This window comes from Phyllobates terribilis, unplaced genomic scaffold, assembly GCF_046119375.1.
Source record: "Phyllobates terribilis strain yellow unplaced genomic scaffold, ASM4611937v1 Scaffold_11__3_contigs__length_659146591, whole genome shotgun sequence".
Taxonomy (NCBI): domain Eukaryota; kingdom Metazoa; phylum Chordata; class Amphibia; order Anura; family Dendrobatidae; genus Phyllobates; species Phyllobates terribilis.
In genome coordinates this window covers 145,718,736-145,737,818 of record NW_027362771.1, presented here as the reverse complement: position 1 = coordinate 145,737,818, position 19,083 = coordinate 145,718,736, and positions in this window count along the sequence as shown.

Below are 19,083 nucleotides of genomic sequence, written 5' to 3'. Positions count from 1 at the left end.
ATGCACTCTTGCAACCATCACCATCAGCAACCACGTCTACATCCTTGTCCCAGCGCAGCGTTCAGTTGTCCCTTCCCCAGTCCTTGGAACGCAAGCACAAATACGCAGCCAACCACCCACAGGCTACAGTACTAAACTGCCACGTTTCTTGACTGCTTGCACTAGAAATTTAGCCTTTTAGGCTTGTGGAGGCGGAAGCTTTCCACAACCTCATGGCGGTGGCTGGGGCTCGATACTTGGTCCCCAGCCGTCACTATTTCTCCTGGTGTCGTCCCCGCCTTATACTTGTATGGGTCCCAGAACATTACCCGTACCCTCACCAGCGCAGTTAGTGGGAAGGACCATCTAACCACAGACACGTGGACAATTGAATGTGGCCAGGGACAGTACATATCACTGACATATCACTGGGTTAATATTGTGTAAGCCGGGACCCAGTGGTACTCTGGGATGTAACACATCTTTCCGACGCATAGGATTGCAGACCCTTGGTTAATCAAGCTTCAACACAATATTCACAAGGTAGACAGCAGCAGTAGTCGGTCTTCTAGTCCACAAGCAAATTATTCATGATGATAGAGGTTACCATCTCCTTAGCTTGCTGCTGGTACTTTTCTGTGGGAATCAACTTAGCTCTAGAGATGAGCGGTGTTCGACTCAAACTGTTCACCAATCTCAAATTCGAGCTGTTTTGAGCGGTGTTCGAGCCGTTCGGCGAACACGAACGATTTGAAAAAAATCCGGCTGTTCGAGGTTATGTTCGATAACTATTCGTGCACCAAAATCATAACTGGATTTTTTCACAGTAATGCTGATAATCAATGTTAATACGCAGTTTGAGTGTACAGCGGGGTGGGGGGAGGGGCAGGGGATGGATCTCTGCAGAAATAATGAAGATCTCCATTTTTTTTTCTCTTTCCCGCATTTACAGTGGGGAGGTGCAATCTGTCAGCCTATCAGCAGTGCACACACAGAGCGAAGTGCTTTTTTTCACACAAGCAAGGGCATGTGTCATTAGCAGTGTATGTCACATGTCCTTGCCCTATAAGACCCAGCCATTTTCCCCGTCGCCACCATTTTCTCACTGCTGCAGCTGCGTGTTAGACGGCACCGCTGTTGCTGTGTGCGCTATACTTTCAGTGTTAATTTCAAGCCAATTTTCTCGGAAATATACAGATAGCTTGGGAGTAGGGAATAGTTGTGATTGCAGTCCTTTTGAGGACTAGGTTACAGCATTTTTTACGACTTTTCTCAGGCAGGTCTGTGCTCTTAAATAGATAGTTTGGGAGAAGGACTAATTGTAATTGCAGTCCTTTTGAGGACCATTTTACAGCATTTCCTAGGAAAGCAAATCCTTTTTGGCCTCTTGCAGTGTGTGTTAGTCAGTGGAGTAGCGTATCTGTGTTGCAAGCTACACCACCTGTGTATAGAATACAATTTTTTTTACTGCACCTAGCCAAGTAAAACCTTTTGGGCATAGCATCATTCTATTAGGTCATCTATACTAAGCTCCACCAGCTTGCAAATTAGTAATAATTTTTATCTGTATCTAGCTCGGAAAATAATTTTGGGCTTGTAGCAGTGTGTGGGACTTATTCTTAGTCCATCTATACTAAGCTCCTCCAGCTTGCAAATTACAAATAATTTTTATCTACATCTAGCTCAGAAAATAATTTTGGGCTTGTAGCAGTGTGTGGGACTTATTCTTAGTCCATCTATACTAAGCTCCTCCAGCTTGCAAATTACAAATAATTTTTATCTACATCTAGCTCAGAAAATAATTTTGGGCTTGTAGCAGTGTGTGGGACTTATTCTTAGACCATCTATACTAAGCTCCTCCAGCTTGCAAATTACAAATAATTTTTATCGGCATCTAGCTCGGAAAATAATTTTGGGCTTGTAGCATTGTGTGCGACTTATTCTTAGTCCATCTATACTAAGCTCCTCCAGCTTGAAAATTACAAATAATTTTTATCTGCATCTTGCTCGGAAAATAATTTTGGGCTTGTAGCAGTGTGTGGGACTTATTCTTAGTCCATCTATACTAAGCTCCTCCAGCTTGCAAATTACAAATAATTTTTATCTGCATCTAGCTCGGAAAATAATTTTGGGCTTGTAGCAGTGTATGGGACTTATTCTTAGTCCATCTATACTAAGCTCCTCCAGCTTGCAAATTACAAATAATTTTTATCTGCATCTAGCTCGGAAAATAATTTTGGGCTTGTAGCAGTGTGTGGGACTTATTCTTAGTCCATCTATACTAAGCTCCTCCAGATTGCAAATTACAAATAATTTTTATCTGCATCTAGCTCGGAAAATAATTTTGGGCTTGTAGCAGTGTGTGGGACTTATTCTTAGTCCATCTATACTAAGCTCCTCCAGCTTGCAAATTACAAATAATTTTTATCTGCATCTAGCTCGGAAAATAATTTTGGGCTTGTAGCAGTGTATGGGACTTATTCTTAGTCCATCTATACTAAGCTCCTCCAGCTTGCAAATTACAAATAATTTTTATCTGCATCTAGCTCGGAAAATAATTTTGGGCTTGTAGCAGTGTGTGGGACTTATTCTTAGTCCATCTATACTAAGCTCATCCAGCTTGCAAATTACAAATAATTTTTATCTGCATCTAGCTCGGAAAATAATTTTGGGCTTGTAGCAGTGTATGGGACTTATTCTTAGTCCATCTATACTAAGCTCCTCCAGCTTGCAAATTACAAATAATTTTTATGTGCATCTAGCTCGGAAAATAATTTTGGGCTTGTAGCAGTGTGTGGGACTTATTCTTAGTCCATCTATACTAAGCACCTCCAGCTTGAAAATTACAAATAATTTTTATCTGCATCTAGCTCGGAAAATAATTTTTGGCTTGTAGCAGTGTGTGGGACTTAATCTTTGTCCATCTATACTAAGCTCCACCAGCTTGCAAATTGCAAATAATTTTTATCTGCATCTAGCTCGGAAAATAATTTTGGGCTTGTAGCAGTGTGTGGGACTTATTCTTTGTCCATCTATACTAAGCTCCACCAGCTTGCAAATTACAAATAATTTTTATCTGCATCTAGCTCGGAAAATAATTTTGGGCTTGTAGCAGTGTGTGGGACTTATTCTTAGTCCATCTATACTAAGCTCCTCCAGCTTGCAAATTACAAAGAATTTTTATCTGCATCTAGCTCGGAAAATAATTTTGGGCTTGTAGCAGTGTGTGGGACTCATTCTATTAGTCCATCTATACTAAGCTCCACCAGCTTGCAAATTACAAATAATTTTTATCTGCATATAGCTTGGAAAATAATTTGGGGCTTGAAGCAGTGTGTTGGACTCATTCTATTAGTCCATCTATACTAAGCTCCATCACCTGTGTATGTAATAAAATTATTTTACTGCATCTAACCCAGTCAATCCTTTTGGGCTAATACCACAGTTTGGCCACTCAGCTCTGCTCGGTTCCCATCCATCGTTTTTTGTGCAAACAACTCCAGAGTTGTCAATTAGTTAACCACCAAATTGAGTGGAAAAAGGCCTGCTGCTGGTGGAAAGGGGAATAGGCATGTTGGAAAGGGAAAAAAAGGTTGTGTCTGTTGAGTAGGTGTTAAAGCAACAGTAACATCTGCGGAAGAAAGACGATCTTCCAGCCAAACTAAGATGTCTACTTCTTTTAGCGGACAATGTGATACGATCCCTTTCTTACGACCACGCTAATCGCTACAAATTCCAGATGAGGCACAAAAACATCAGGTGCTTCAACGGAGATCAAGTGCTCCTTTAAGTGGTCTCTCCTCAACCTCAACTTCAACATCACAAATACTCCAGTCCTCAGAGGTGTCACCCCAATCGCACTTGCTTCCTCACAGCTCCCAAGTCTCTAGCAGCCCGTCTGAGTATGGGGTAGAACAGATGGTTGAGTCTGCAGAGCTGTTTACTCATACTATAGCCTGGGAATCAGAGGTCGGCTCCAGAGCTTCAGTTAATCCAGACGAGGAAATGATCTGCACTGATGCCCAGAATCTTTATGAGTCGGATCCAGGACCAGACGCAGAAGGTTCTGATCATAATGTAGACCCTCGTTCCCAAACTGTAACTCCTGTTGGTGGAGACAATGAGGAAGACGATGATGAGACTCAAATACCTGATTGGAGCGACAACTTTAGTTTTTTGTCAGGGCAGGAACAGGTTGGCTCTGAGGACGACGGGTGTGAGAACACACAGGGTGATGATGACGAGGTTGCAGATCCCACTTACTGTCAACCCACAGTCAGCCAGTCGATGAGGTCAGCAGAGGAGGTGGAGGAGGATGCTAGTGACGACGAGGTCAGATTGCGCCTTCCTGGACAGAGACGTAGTACTGGAAGCACGTCAACAACTGCATCCTCAAACACAACTCTGCCTCTGACCACAAGTCGTGGTGGCTCTTCAGGTCGCATGGGTGCTAAGCCTTGCATAGCCTGGGCATTTTTTCAGATCGATAAGGATGACCCAACTCGTGTTATCTATAACATTTGTCACCAAAAGCTAAGTAGAGGCCAAAAAATCCATAGTTTGGGTACTTTATGCATGAACCGTCACATGGATATAAAGCATAAGTTGCAGTGGGAAGCTCATTGTGCTACAATGTGGCCTAGCGGGCCGGGCCAACCACTGCCTGCCCCATCTTGTGCATCCGCGGCCTCTTCATCCTCTGTGACTGGGGAGACAGCAGTCACACCTGTTTTCGGACGCAGACCTGCAATCTCTTTACCCGCAACAGCCAGCGTGATTGTCAGGTCATCATTTCATTTGGAAGTAGAAACATCAGCTGGTGTTGAGCGCTCTCCGACATCGAGAGCACCACCTTTGGATCAAGGCAGCCTAACTTTTCCGCCTGCATCTTCCTCACAGACCGGCAGTTTGCCGGGGACACCCTACTCAACCCCGTCTAAGCACAGCAGCCAGCCCTCGGTCCCTCAGATGTGGACAAGTAAAAGACCATTTCCTCCTAGCCATGAGAAAGCTAAGAGGTTGAATGTCACCATCTGCAAGCTCTTGGCTACAGAAACGCTGCCTTTCTGCCTGGTGGACACAGAGGATTTTCGAGACCTTATGTCCGTCGCAGTGCCCCAGTACCAGATGCCCAGTCAGCACTACTTCTCAAAGAAAGGTGTGCCTGCGCTCCACCACACAACATCACCGCTTCTTTGAGAAACTCTGTGTGTGACAGGGTGCATTTCACCACAGACACTTGGACGAGTAGGCATGGACAGGGACGTTACATGTCGCTGACTGGGCACTGGGTAACTATGGTGACAGCAGGACAAGGGGCTGCTGTCCAAGTCTTGCCGTCCCCACAAGTTGTGCATCAATCCTCTTTATCTCGAAGTTCCTCCACTGCTTCTGCCTCCTCAAACTCCTCTCGGTCCTCCACCTGCAGCCAAAGCCTGTCTGGTCATGCCACATGCTTTCTAACTGCGCAGAAGGAATCTTGCACAACTCCTTACTATGCTGGCAGCAGGGCACAACGTCATCAGGCGGTTTTTACTTTGAAATGTCTGGGAAATGTGAGTCACACAGCTGAGGAGTTGTGATCAGCTCTGGAGAACCAGTTTCATGAATGGTTGTCTCCACTGGACCTGAAACCAGGGAAGGCCGTGTGCGACAATGCTGCAAACCTGGGTGCGGCCCTTCGCCGGGGCAATGTCACACATGTGCCTTGTATGGCTCACGTTTTGAACCTGGTTGTCCAGCAATTTTTAGCACACTATCCCGGACTAGATGGCCTTCTGCAGAGGGCACCGTCGCTGTGTGCTCACTTCCGCCATTCGCATCCCGCAGCTCAGCGACTTAGATCTCTACAGAAGTCGTTGGGCCTGCCACTTCACCGGCAAAAATGCGATGTGCCTACCCAGTGGAATTCAACTCTGCACATGTTGCAGCGACTGTGGCAGCACCGACAAGCCCTGGTGCAATACGTTCTGACGTATAGCCTGGGCCAACGGGATCCAGAGGTGGGGCAAATCACGCTGGAGGAGTGGTCTCAGATCAGGGACCTATGCACCCTTCTGCACAGTTTTGAAATGGCGACGAAGATGTTTAGTGCTGACGATGTCATTTTCAGCATGACTATTCCGGTGATTTACATGCTGGAGCACATATTAAACAGAATTCGGAGTTAGGTGGTGCGACAAGAGGAGGTGGAGGAAGTAGAGGAGGAGGAGTTGTATGCGGAAGGGCTAACATCTGCAAGGTCCAGACGGTCGGCAGCACCAAGGCGGCAGGCATGTGAGGGTGGAGGAGATGGATTTACCAGGGCGCATGGTAGCAGCCAAACTAGTGAGGAAGGTGCAGGAGCCCAGGAAGAAGTGGAGGATGACCTGATGGAAGACTCATCAGATGAGGGAGACCTTGATCACAATTCTGTTGTGCGAGGTTGAGGGGAGAGGGCAGAGGAAGGAAGCATGATTGTTACCTCGCCACCAACACAACAAGGACTTGGTGCTCCTGGATGCGCAAGACACATGAGTGCCTTCTTGCTGCACTACCTGCAACATGACCGTCGAATTGTCAGAATTCAAAATAATCCTGACTACTTGGTTGCCACACTCTTAGATCCCCGGTACAAAAGTAAATTTGCCGAAATAATTCCTGCCATAGAAAGGGTTTCACGCATGTAGAAGTATCAGCAGAGACTGTTGCAGAATCTTACATGTGCTTTTCCACAAAACACCAGTGGTGCATGTAGTGAATCTCACAGTTCTAACTTGCCAACCGTTGGACTGTCGAGTGTTCAGCACTCAAACCATAACAGAAACACAGTATCTGCTGGTAACAGCAATTTTTTCGGAATCATTTCACAGCTTTTTTACCCCATCCTTTGCAAGGCCACAGGAGACAAGAAGTCTGACACATAGTCAACGCCTAGAGACGATGGTACAGGAGTATCTCCAAGTAAACATCGAAGCCATGACTGTGTCACTGGACCCTTGCTCTTTTTGGGCTTCCAATCTGGATAAATGGCCGGAGCTCGCCACTTATGCCTTGGAGATCTTGTCATGCCCTGCAGCCAGCGTTCTCTCTGAATGTGTGTTCAGCGCGGCTGGTGGTGTGCTGACAGATAAGCGCACGCGGCTGTCCACTGAGAATGTAGACAGACTCACGTTCATGAAGATGAACGAATCATGGATCCGCAAGGACTTTTCTACCCCTCTATCATCGTGGGGAGAGTAAAAGCTTGAGGATTTCGTAAAATCACCTCACCAACAGTTTTAAGCTTTCAAATTACTAATAATTTTTAGCTGCATCTTGTCTGGAAAATAATTTTGGGCCTGTAGCAGTGTGCAGTACTCATTCTATTATGCCATCTATTCTAAGCTCCACCAGCTTGCAAATTACTAATAATTTTTAGCTGCATCTTGTCTGGAAAATAATTTTGGGCCTGTAGCAGTGTGCAGTACTCATTCTATTATGCCATCTATACTAAGCTCCACCAGCTTGCAAATTACTAATAATTTTTGGCTGCATCTTGTCTGGAAAATAATTTTGGGCCTGTAGCAGTGTGCGGTACTCATTCTATTATGCCATCTTTACTAAGCTCCACCAGCTTGCAAATTACTAATAATTTTTAGCTGCATCTTGTCTGGAAAATAATTTTGGGCCTGTAGCAGTGTGTGGTACTCATTCTATTATGCCATCTATACTAAGCTCCACCAGCTTGCAAATTACTAATAATTTTTAGCTGCATCTTGTCTGGAAAATAATTTTGGGCCTGTAGCAGTGTGCGGTACTCATTCTATTATGCCATCTATACTAAGTTCCACCAGCTTGCAAATTACTAATAATTTTTAGCTGCATCTTGTCTGGAAAATAATTTTGGGAATAGTAGCAGTGTGTGGTACTCATTCTAACCAACCGTTTTAAGCAACTCTGGGGCAATTGATGCCACTTAAGTGGTGTCTGTGCCACAAATTTTTGGAAAAAATGGACACTCTTTTTGGAGTCCCCTTGCTTTGTTTATCGTGACGTTGCCATCGTCAATTAGAGGTGGGTTGGGTCTCCCCCCCCCTTTTAACCGTAAGAAAATACATACACTATGGCTTGGGGTAACACAGATGGTTGAGTCTGAAGAGCTGTTTACTCAGAGGTCTGCTCCAAAGCTTCAGTGTGTGCTAGTTAGCATAATAACCCAGCTGCGAAGCAAGCTGCACCGCCTGTGTATCTAATAATGATTTTTAAATGCATCTAGCCTAGGCAGACTGTGGGGACCCCTAACCAAACCCAGATGCTCAGCCCTCTAACGCCCCCCTTTCATTGACAATACAATCATGTAACTCTTACAACTGGATGGTTGAGGATCGGTCACAGCTTTATTAACTGTTTATACTCATTCCATTAGAAATACATTTTATTTCTAAAATAATTCAGCTTGTTGCAGCATGCCCTGTGTCTCCAGTCTCCACAACAGCAAGTTGGCCAACAAGTGTAACTCTCCAACATGTCCTTTCTATTTCCAGGCCGCGGAGGATCCTGCTTACTCGTATGCAGGACTCCGACCCCCATCCATCACTCTTAACGCTTGTTCCACTCCGTCCTGGAGTCCTGACAGGAATATGTCCAGTCCAATATCCATTAAGTGAACACCGTCGGGCCGTATGAGGCCTGCTTTATCTCCTTTCAGTTGTCGGTGTCGTATCACTACACAGCCTCTGTCTCTTGTAAATTTTGCCATCCGAATATTTATTACCTGCCTTGTCCGTTCGATGGCCGTGATGTCTCACGCACCTTGCCATACCGTTCTCGGCACAATCTCTGACCATACTATAGTTAGTTTTGTGAAAAATTCTCTGAAGCGCTCAGTGTCTAGTTTCATTATTGCCATTAGTTATGCGCTCTTGTGATAAGCTATGTCGTTTCCCCCGGCCTGCATAACTAAGATGACCGGACCTCTTGCCTCTCTCTCTACCTTGATTGCCTCCATTAGTACCTGTGGCCATTGCAGGCCTCTAACACCTCTCCAGTTCAAATATGTGTTATGAAACTCCAATTTCCTCCCGCCTGGGCAGACTTTCACCCTTCTTTCTGCACAATATATATACGAGTTCTTAATCATTGCATAGCAAAAAAACAGCAAGGAAGTGGTATTTATATGTCATGTCCTGCTATGCACCTGTTCAAGGCTGAGTTAATCAGAAATTTAAACACACATACCATGTTAAAATCTTCTAGCATAAAAACAATGCATACAAATGTAAATAATCAAAAAGAAAAGAAGAAAAAAGGAACATATATATATAATAATAATCTATAAATGATCACTCATAATGATACATCAAATCATGTCTGATGTTTAAACCCGCTGGTACACGTGTATTTAAAGTATAAATCCACCAACTTTCTCTATTAAGGAGCTTTCTCCTATAATCATCCACCAAATCTCCACCAATCGCCACGGCCCACGGAGGGGCCACCACAGTCAGTGAATCCTTCCTTATTTAGTATAGAGTCTACCAATAATTTGGGCGTATTAGCCCAGCTGCGAAGCAAGCTGCACCGCCTGTGTATCTAATGAGAATTTTTAACTGCATCTAGCCTAGGCAGACTGTGGGGACCCCTAACCAAGCCCAGACGCTCTGCATCTAGCCCAGTCAATCATTTGATAGAATTGCTTGTAGCAGAGTCGCATGGGCTCTAAACCTTGCATAGCCTGTGCATTTTTTCAGATCGCTAAGGATGACCCAACTCGTGTTATCTGTAACATTTGTCACCAAAAGCTAAGTAGAGGCCCAAAAATCCATAGTTTGAGCACTTCATGCATGAACCGTCACATGGATATGAAGCATAAGTTGCAGTGCGAAGCTCACTGTGCTACAATGTGGCCTAGCGGGCCGGGACAACCACCATCTGCCCCACCTGTGTCATCCTGGGGAGACTAAAAGCTACTGCGTAGTCTTTTCCCAAAATTTGAGGGAATTACCATGGGAATGGTTTGGAAGAGGTATAAGAGTTTAGGTAGGACGTTCATTTTTAGTATACTTATTCTGCCGAACCAGGAAAAATCCTTCACCGTCCAAGAAGTAAGATCTTTACGGAGTTGTTCAATAAAGGGCCCAAAATTAAGATAAAATAGATGGGAGAGGTCTCTATGAATACAAATTCCTAAGTATTTGATACCCTGTGAGGGCCAGGCAAAGGGAAAGTTGGACTGGATGGAATCCTCTATGGATTTGGGGAGGGAGACATCGAGGGCCTCAGACTTCACTGCATTGATTTTAAAATTGGACCATGTAACAAAGTGATCTATTTCAGCCATAACAGCAGGAATGGATATATGTGATTGAGTGATATATACTAGGACATCATCAGCAAATGCAGAGCACTTGTACTCGGTGCCTCCCACCTCAATCCACCTAATATTGGGGTTATCGCGAATTGATGAGAGCAGGTGCTCCATCACTAGGATGTATAAGAGAGGGGACAGAGGACATCCCTGCCTTGTCCCATTGGTGATTATGAAAGGTGATGAAAATGTTCCATTTATCTTCAGCCTAGCTGACGGATTGCGATACAGGGCCATGATTTTGGCTATAAAAGGGTCCCCTAGACCCCTACCCCAAGCTTTTTAAGAGAATAATATATGGCGTGCCAGGAGACTCTATGGAATGCTTTCTCAGCATCCAATGAGAGTATCTAATTAAAATTTTTTAACTGCATCTAGCCCAGGAAATACTTTGGACCTAGTAGCAGTGTCTGCTAGTCAGCGGATTATCCCACCTGTTAAGCAAGCTACACCACCTGTAGTTTGGACACTTAATTTTTTCAAAGGAAATGCTTCGGGCCCCCCGGGACACTCAGTGAAGAGTATCGGGGAGGCTCCCCAAGGCACAAGGGCTGGGACTGGCAGTAGGATGCCTTGCTGTGGACCGCCAAGCTCGATCCTTATAAAAGCTTTTTAACTGCAGCAGCTTTAGTGGACGCTACTGGAGCTGGAATTCCCGTGGCTGCAGGCATCAGACTTGCCCTCCAATAGATCCTTGTAAAAGGATTTAAAGTGTACTCATTCAAATTACAGAGACAATTTAAATTAAAAGCTTAGACCTGCCTCCACCGCAGGGGGGCTCGCTCGACCCACCAGCGGACAGGCACCAGTATTGGGAGAGGGGGGCTGGCCGTCAGGGTCCACCGCAGCTCTGTCACAAACCCGGCGACACGGAGGTCGCATGGGCAGGAACGGACTGGCCGTGTCAGCTTCACACTTTTTTGGTTTTAGAAGGGCATGACATGCCTATATCTGTGTCTCCCCCTCCTTTTACTCCTCCACCTCTTTTCTTTTCGCATGACTATATGTACTTGTCACTTTTCCATGTGTTAGTTGTGTCTTTTCAGCAGATTGTCAGCTTTTGGACACCTTTGAAGGTGTTTTCTATGTGTTTCTATGTGCTTTTGTTTGCCTGCCATTGGTTTTAAAGGAGTTCGACGTACAGTTCGACGAACAGTTCGACGAACATACGGGTGTTCGACGAACCGAACCGAACTCGAACACTACGGGGGTGGCTTAACTCTACTTAGCTCCAGCCAGTCTGTAATATTTCCAGTGAACTATTGCACGACGCGATGGTATTAGCTCCGCCCCCAGTACCAGCAGCGAAGCCATCCACAATTTCCTTCTAAGAAATGTTATTTATTAGACTGAGTGGCTGGCCAAATACATTAGTTTCTCGCAAAGAAGCTGAAGTTACTGAGTGGCAGTAGGTGCAAGTTTCTCCAGCATGTTAGACCGGAGATTACATAAGGGAATATAGAGAGATTAGTTCAGAGATGTATGGAGGAGAAAGGTTATGGATGGCTTTTTAGGTCAGTGTTAGTAGTTTGAACTGGATATGCTGGGCAATTGGGAGCTAGTAAAGGGATCTTATAGATTGCAATCTTATTGATTGCTGGAGCCATGTCCACAGTAAAAAAAAGCAGACTGTGTGGCTGCCCAAATATATTAGTTTCTCACAAAGGAGCTGAAGATACTGAGTCGAGGTAGGTGCAAGTTTGTCCAGCATGTTAGATATCAGAGGAAGAACAGAGAGGGCAGCACAGTGGCTCAGTGGTTAGCACTGAAGCCTAACAGCGCCTGGATCCTGAGTTCAAATCCCAGCAAGGCCAACATCTGCAAGGATTTTGTATGTTCTCCGTGTGTTTGCGTGTGTTTCCCCCTCAGTAAAAAAGCAGCCATAAAGTGTACAGGAACCTTCACATAGACTTTTCTTAGCCAGGGCTGCTTCTCGGTAGGGTTGGACAGGCCAACCAGAGAATCGGAGAATCCTCTGGTTGGCCCTGGCTTCTCCATCAGGAGAGTTTATAGAGAAAACTTTGCAGCTGCTATGGGGCTCTTGATTGGGGGAGAAAGGTGGGCCCTCAGAATCAAGTTCTCTGGTGGGCCCAATGTTCTTCAGTCTGACACTGCTTATCAGTGAGAGTTGTATTTCACCACATTCATATTCTTTAGCTCGGTGAAAGGACTTGCATAGAGGGAAACCGTATCTACTCCGGCTGTCATTTCTCCACCACCAGGTTCCGGACATTGTCACGCAAGACCATACCTGGCTGTATGTTTAGCGGTGAGAGCTACAGATCTGCCTGCTGTGTTACAGCTTTCAACAACTCTGTAGCGGTGTGCGGTTTGTCACCTAAGCATAAGCATGTTATCTTCAGCACAGCCTGTTGCCACTTGGTCGAGTCAGTGCTGCAGTGCTTCCAACTAATAACTGATGTGGTCATTTTGGAGATGGAGGCTGAACTTGAAGAGGAGGTTCAGGAGCTGAACAATGTGATTACATTGAGGTTAAATTGGTAAGTCTGGTTTTTATACTAAAGATCCTACTGTGTTTTAATTTTTATTTTTTTTTAACGTCTCTTCAAATGTGTATTGGAATGCGTCCTACTTTTTGGCAGCTTTTGAAATTGCTGCATATGCAATAACAGTATAGGAGATCCATCCTTAATAATGGAAAGGACAATTCAAATAGATTCTATATTCTAAAATATTAACTGTCATATCTGAAATTCGTTTATGGGTGAGGTATCGCAGTATGGATAGCATATTACACCTATCCAGCCAGGTATTATTGCCTTATACTGCGTGCTGCTGGTGCTGCCCAAAAAAAAAATTAAAATCTATTCAATTCCCTATTGATAATGCTGTTAGATGCATTTACAATAGGGACAGGTGCTAGGTGGTATCATCAGCTCCAGATAAGTGTTCATTCTGGTCGCATAAATGTCTTCCACAGTCCATAACTTTTTTTTTATTATTTCTTTGGCCTCATATACTATTCATTACCGTGGAAAAAATGTTTCTTTAAATTTTTTTCCAGGAAAATCCATTTTAGCTTGTTTTTTGTATGTTTTTTTTATTGTCAGTCCATAAAAGTGGCATGATACTCTGACAACATTGTACACAGATATACTATTTGTCAGCGGCCAACTGTGAATACGTTTGAACCCACAACTGCAATACTTTAAATGGAGTGTAATATTCGATACGCTCACAAAAATTGCTGGATTATTAGGGCAATTATATGGGATCTGTAACGGGTCTGGGAGGCGGAACCTCTGAGCTACTATACAAGGGGGCGGTCCTTGTAAGGGAGCGGGTGGCGACCAGGCAGGCAGTCACAGCAGGTGACCGGGACAGTCTCTGGAAGAACGGGCAGGAAATCACGGCAAGTGACTGGGGCAGTCTCTGGGTGAACGGGCAGATGGTCACGGCAAGTGACCGGGACAGTCTCTGGAAGAACGGGCAGGAAATCACGGCAAGTGACTGGGGCAGTCTCTGGGTGAACGGGCAGATGGTCACGGCAAGTGACCGGGACAGTCTCTGGAAGAACGGGCAGGAGATCACGGCAAGTGACTGGGGCAGTCTCTGGGTGAACGGGCAGATGGTCACGGCAAGTGACCGGGGCAGTCTCTGGGTAAAGGATTGGTACGACCTGTGGCGGCTGATGGTAGACTTGAGCTCCCAGGTGAGCAGGCGAGAGTCTCTGGATAAACGGGTGGTCACAGCATGTGACGGCGGAGCCTCCAGGAAGACCAACCTGCAGGCGGCAGATGAGCGCTCCCAGGTGAGCGGGCGAGAGTCTCTGGATAAGCGGGTGGTCACAGCACGTGACGGCAGAGCCTCCAGGTAGGCTAGCGGACAGGCAGCAGATGAGCGCTCCCAGGTGAGCGGACAGGAGTCACTGGACAGGCAGGTGGTCACAGCACGTGACGGCGGAGCCTCCAGGTAGGCTAGCAGGCAGGTAGCTGAAGTGCGCTCCCAGGTGAGCGGGCAAGCTGGTCCTTAGACAGACTGACAGGAGTTGTAAGGCAGACCGTCGGACCTCAGGCTAGCAGGCAGGTAGCGGAATATCAGGCAGGAACAAGACAGCAAGCTGGCAGGAAACTGGCAGGTATCTGGCAGGTAACTGGCAACGGGACCTGAGGGCTGAAGCAGAGTAGTGAACAGTGCAACAACATTGCTCGGGCACCTCCATTTTGGAGGAGGTGCCTTTTATATGGGAGGTCCTCCGGCAATTGGCCGGGGACACCTTAGGACGGCGCGTGCGGCCCCTTTAAGAGGGAGGGAGAGCGCGCGCGCCCTAAGCACAGTGGCCGGGAAGGAGCGCGCGCTGCCAGCAGAGCGGGAGGAGGACGCCGGGCACGGAGCAGAGAGGTGAGGGGAACAGCGTCCCTGCCTAGCAGAGGGCAGGGACGCCGGCGCTACAGTACCCCCCCCTTTAGGCCCCCCCTTTTTTAGGCCAGACAGAAATTTAGCTAGGATAAGAGGGGCATGGATGTTCTCCCGGGGCTCCCACGTTCTCTCCTCAGGACCAAACCCCCTCCAATCTACTAGAAAAAAGGTCTTTCCTCTTACCCTTTTGGTGGCAAGAATGTTCTCTACCTCAAACTCATCCTCAGCAGAAACCGGAGCAGGAGGCGTACCTGTAGACTTGGAAAAAGAGTTAAGTACCACAGGTTTGAGGAGAGATACATGGAAGGAGTTAGGGATCCGTAAGTTGGCCGGGAGTTTTAATTTATAGGCCACCGGGTTGATCTGACTGATGACCTCCAGAGGACCGATGAACCGAGGCCCTAACTTGTAAGAAGGTATCTTGAGTCGAACATATTTAGATGAGAGCCAGACTTTATCTCCAGGACGAAATTGTGGAGGATCCAGGCGTTTTTTGTCAGCATGTCTTTTCATCCGTTCGGACGACTGAAGGAGTGCGGATCGGGCACTCTCCCAAATGGAGGAAAATTTGCTAACGAGAGATTCCGCAGCCGGGTTGTCCACAGAGGTGGAGACAGGAAAAGGAATCCGAGGATGCTGACCGAAGACTACAAAAAACGGGGATTTGGAGGAGGATTCACTCTCGTGATTGTTATAGGAGAACTCGGCCCAAGGTAGGAGATCCACCCAGTCAGAATGATGGGCATTAACGAAGTGCCGGAGGTAACTGGTCAGGTTCTGATTGATCCGCTCCACTTGACCATTGGACTGTGGGTGGTAAGCGGAAGAGAAGTCCAGGGTGACGTCTAGCAATTTACAAGTGGCTCTCCAGAAACGTGAGGTGAACTGTACCCCACGATCCGACACGATGTGGAGGGGCAGGCCATGAAGACGGAAGATGTGGCGGATAAAGTCTTTAGCCAGCTCGGGTGCAGACGGGAGGCCAGGCAGGGGAATAAAGTGAGCCATCTTGGAAAAGCGGTCAGCGACCACCCAAATGACCGTACAACCGGCAGAGACGGGGAGATCAGTTATGAAGTCCATAGCAATATGCTGCCAGGGGGCAGCAGGCACAGGAAGCGGAAGAAGGCGACCGGCTGGCAGGTGTCTCGGGACTTTGTTGCGGGCGCAGGACACACAGGCAGAAACAAAGTCCATTACGTCCTTGTGCAGGGTAGGCCACCAGTAGTGCCGGGCAATAAGCTGGAGGGTCTTTTTCTGACCGGCGTGGCCAGCTAGTTTAGACGAGTGACCCCAGTGTAGGATCTTCTCCCGATCAGGTACTGATACGAATGTCTTACCGGGAGGGAGACGATTTAGACTCACGGGAGCCACCTGCATTACTCTGGCGGGATCGATGATATGTTTAGGTTCTTCCTCGAGATCGGACACCAGAAAGGATCGGGACAAGGCATCTGCTTTGACGTTTTTGTCAGCCGGGCGAAAATGAAGAACAAAATCAAAGCGAGCAAAAAACAAGGACCACCGGGCTTGACGCGGGTTAAGTCTCTGGGCATGCTGGAGGTAAGCCAAGTTCTTGTGGTCAGTGTAAATTATTACCGGGTGAAGAGCCCCCTCGAGTAGGTAACGCCACTCCTCCAATGCCAGTTTGATGGCCAATAACTCTCGGTCTCCTATGGAATAGTTGCGCTCAGAAGAGGAGAAGAGTTTGGAGAAGAAGCCACAAGTTACCATTCTCCCGGAAGATGATTTTTGAGTAAGTACCGCTCCGGCTCCAGAGGAGGAGGCGTCAACTTCCAGGAAGAACTGCTTGTTGCCGTCCGGGCGATGCAGCACCGGGGCGGAAGAGAAGGCCTGTTTTAGGGAAAGAAAGGCCTCCTCTGCTTCGGGTGGCCACTCTTTGGGATTAGTACCCTTACGGGTGAGCGCGGAAATTGGGGCAGTCCGGGAAGAGAAGTGTGGTATGAAGAGACGGTAGTAGTTGGCGAAGCCCAGGAATCGCTGAATGGCCTTCAACCCCTCCGGTCGAGGCCATTTCTCGATGGCAGACAGTTTCTCTGGATCCATTCGTAGGCCGGTCTGAGAAATAATGTAGCCCAAAAACGGAAGCGAGGTCTGCTCAAAGAGGCACTTCTCGTATTTAGCGAAGAGGTGATTCTGCCTGAGCCTGAGCAGGACCTGACGAACGTCCCTCCGGTGAGTCTGGAGATCCGGAGAGAAGACCAAGATGTCGTCCAGGTACACCACTACGCAGGAGTAGAGAAGGTCCCGGAAGATGTCATTGACCAACTCTTGAAAGACGGCAGGAGCATTACAGAGACCAAAGGGCATTACCAGATATTCATAGTGGCCGTCCCGGGTGTTGAATGCCGTCTTCCATTCATCCCCCTGACGGATACGAACCAGGTTGTACGCCCCACGGAGGTCCAGTTTGGTGAAGATTCTAGCCCCCCTCAGGCGATCAAATAACTCCGGAATGAGCGGAAGGGGGTACTTATTCTTCACCGTGATCTGGTTAAGGCCTCTATAGTCTATACAGGGACGGAGAGAGCCGTCCTTCTTTTTGACGAAAAAGAAGCCTACTCCCGCCGGGGAGGTAGATTTCCGGATGAATCCCCTGGCCAGATTCTCCTCAATATATTCGGACATCGACCGGGTCTCAGCAGCGGATAAAGGATAAATACGCCCACGGGGAGGAGTAGTACCAGGTAACAGGTCGATAGGGCAGTCATATGGTCTATGAGGAGGTAGTGTCTCTGCTTCCTTTTTATTAAAGACATCAGCATAAGACCAATAAGGAATCGGAAGTCCAGGTAGATTAGCTGGGGTAGGAGAAGGATGGACGGGATGGACGGGAACCAGACAGGTCTTATGGCAGTCCTGTCCCCAGCGAAGGACTTCTCCGGTCTGCCAGTCAAGCACGGGTGCATGTCTCTGGAGCCAAGGTAGGCCTAGCAAGAGGGCGTGAGAGAGTCCAGGCAGAACATGAAAGGAGATGCTCTCAGAATTCCCACTTGCAGAGTTACGGATTCAGTGATGAGTTGGATGGGACGTGGTAAGAGGCCCCCATCCACAGCAGCGACAGATATTGGTACAGCCAGAGGTTTGGTGGGAATGCGGTATTTTTCTACCAGGGACTGTGAGATAAGATTCCCGGCCGCTCCAGAGTCAAGTTGGGCTAGTTCGAAATAACGATTCTCCCCGCAGATAATTGAGACTGACAGTAGCAGAGATGGAGAGGATTTATTCTTGTCTAGGTTGACCTCTCTGAGCGAACCTAGACACAGGCGTTTCCCGACCTCTCCGGGCAGGTACGGATCTGGTGCTCCTTACTGCCACAGTAGAAGCAGCTCCCTTCGGCACGGCGTAAGTCCTGACGGGTTTTGACCATCTTGGTCTGGTCGACCTGCATAGGCTCAGGAGAGTGTACCTGGGGAGAGACGGATGGAGTGACGGGTTTCTGAAAAGTAGGAGCTAGACGTGGAAACCTCCTCTCACGGGTGACCTCTTTGGCACGCTCCTGGAACCGTAGGTCAATCCGGGTGGCAAGAGTTATTAGGTCATCGAGAGTGGTAGGAATGTCCCGACCGGCAAGTTCATCTTTAATACGGCCGGACAGACCCTCCCAGAAGACGGATACCAGAGCGTCGTTATCCCAGGCCAGCTCCGAGGCAAGGGTACGGAACCGTATGGCATATTGGCCCACGGTGAGACTTCCCTGACGGAGGCGTAGCAGAGATGATGCGGATGAGGTCTTCCGTCCGGGTTCGTCGAAGACTTTCCGGAAAGCCGTGAGAAAGGCAGGCAAGTCGGACACCAGGGGGTCTCCTCTCTCCCATAGAGGATTTAGCCAGGCCAGGGCCTCCCCGGTGAGATGGGACATGATGAACGCAATTTTGGCCCGGTCGGAGTTAAACTGGTGGGACAATAGTTCAAAGTGCAGGGTGCACTGATTTATGAAGCCCCGAGCCTGGGCGGAGTCGCCTCCGAAGCGAGGAGGTGCAGAAAGCCGGGGTCCGGTGTAGGATACCATGGTATTAGTGGGCAGCGGGGCTGCCGGATTGCGAGACATGGCACTGGCGGAGGTTGCTGGTGAAGCAGTCAGAGTGTCCAGGCGAGTATTGACATTCCGCAGGTGACCCAGGATGGACTCCTGTTGGGACCTTTGACGGGACAGTTCATGACACAGGTCCGAGAGCGAGGGAGCTTGGGTGCCACCGGGTTCCATGGCCCGAGCAAACTGTAATGGGTCTGGGAGGCGGAACCTCTGAGCTACTATACAAGGGGGCGGTCCTTGTAAGGGAGCGGGTGGCGACCAGGCAGGCAGTCACAGCAGGTGACCGGGACAGTCTCTGGAAGAACGGGCAGGAAATCACGGCAAGTGACTGGGGCAGTCT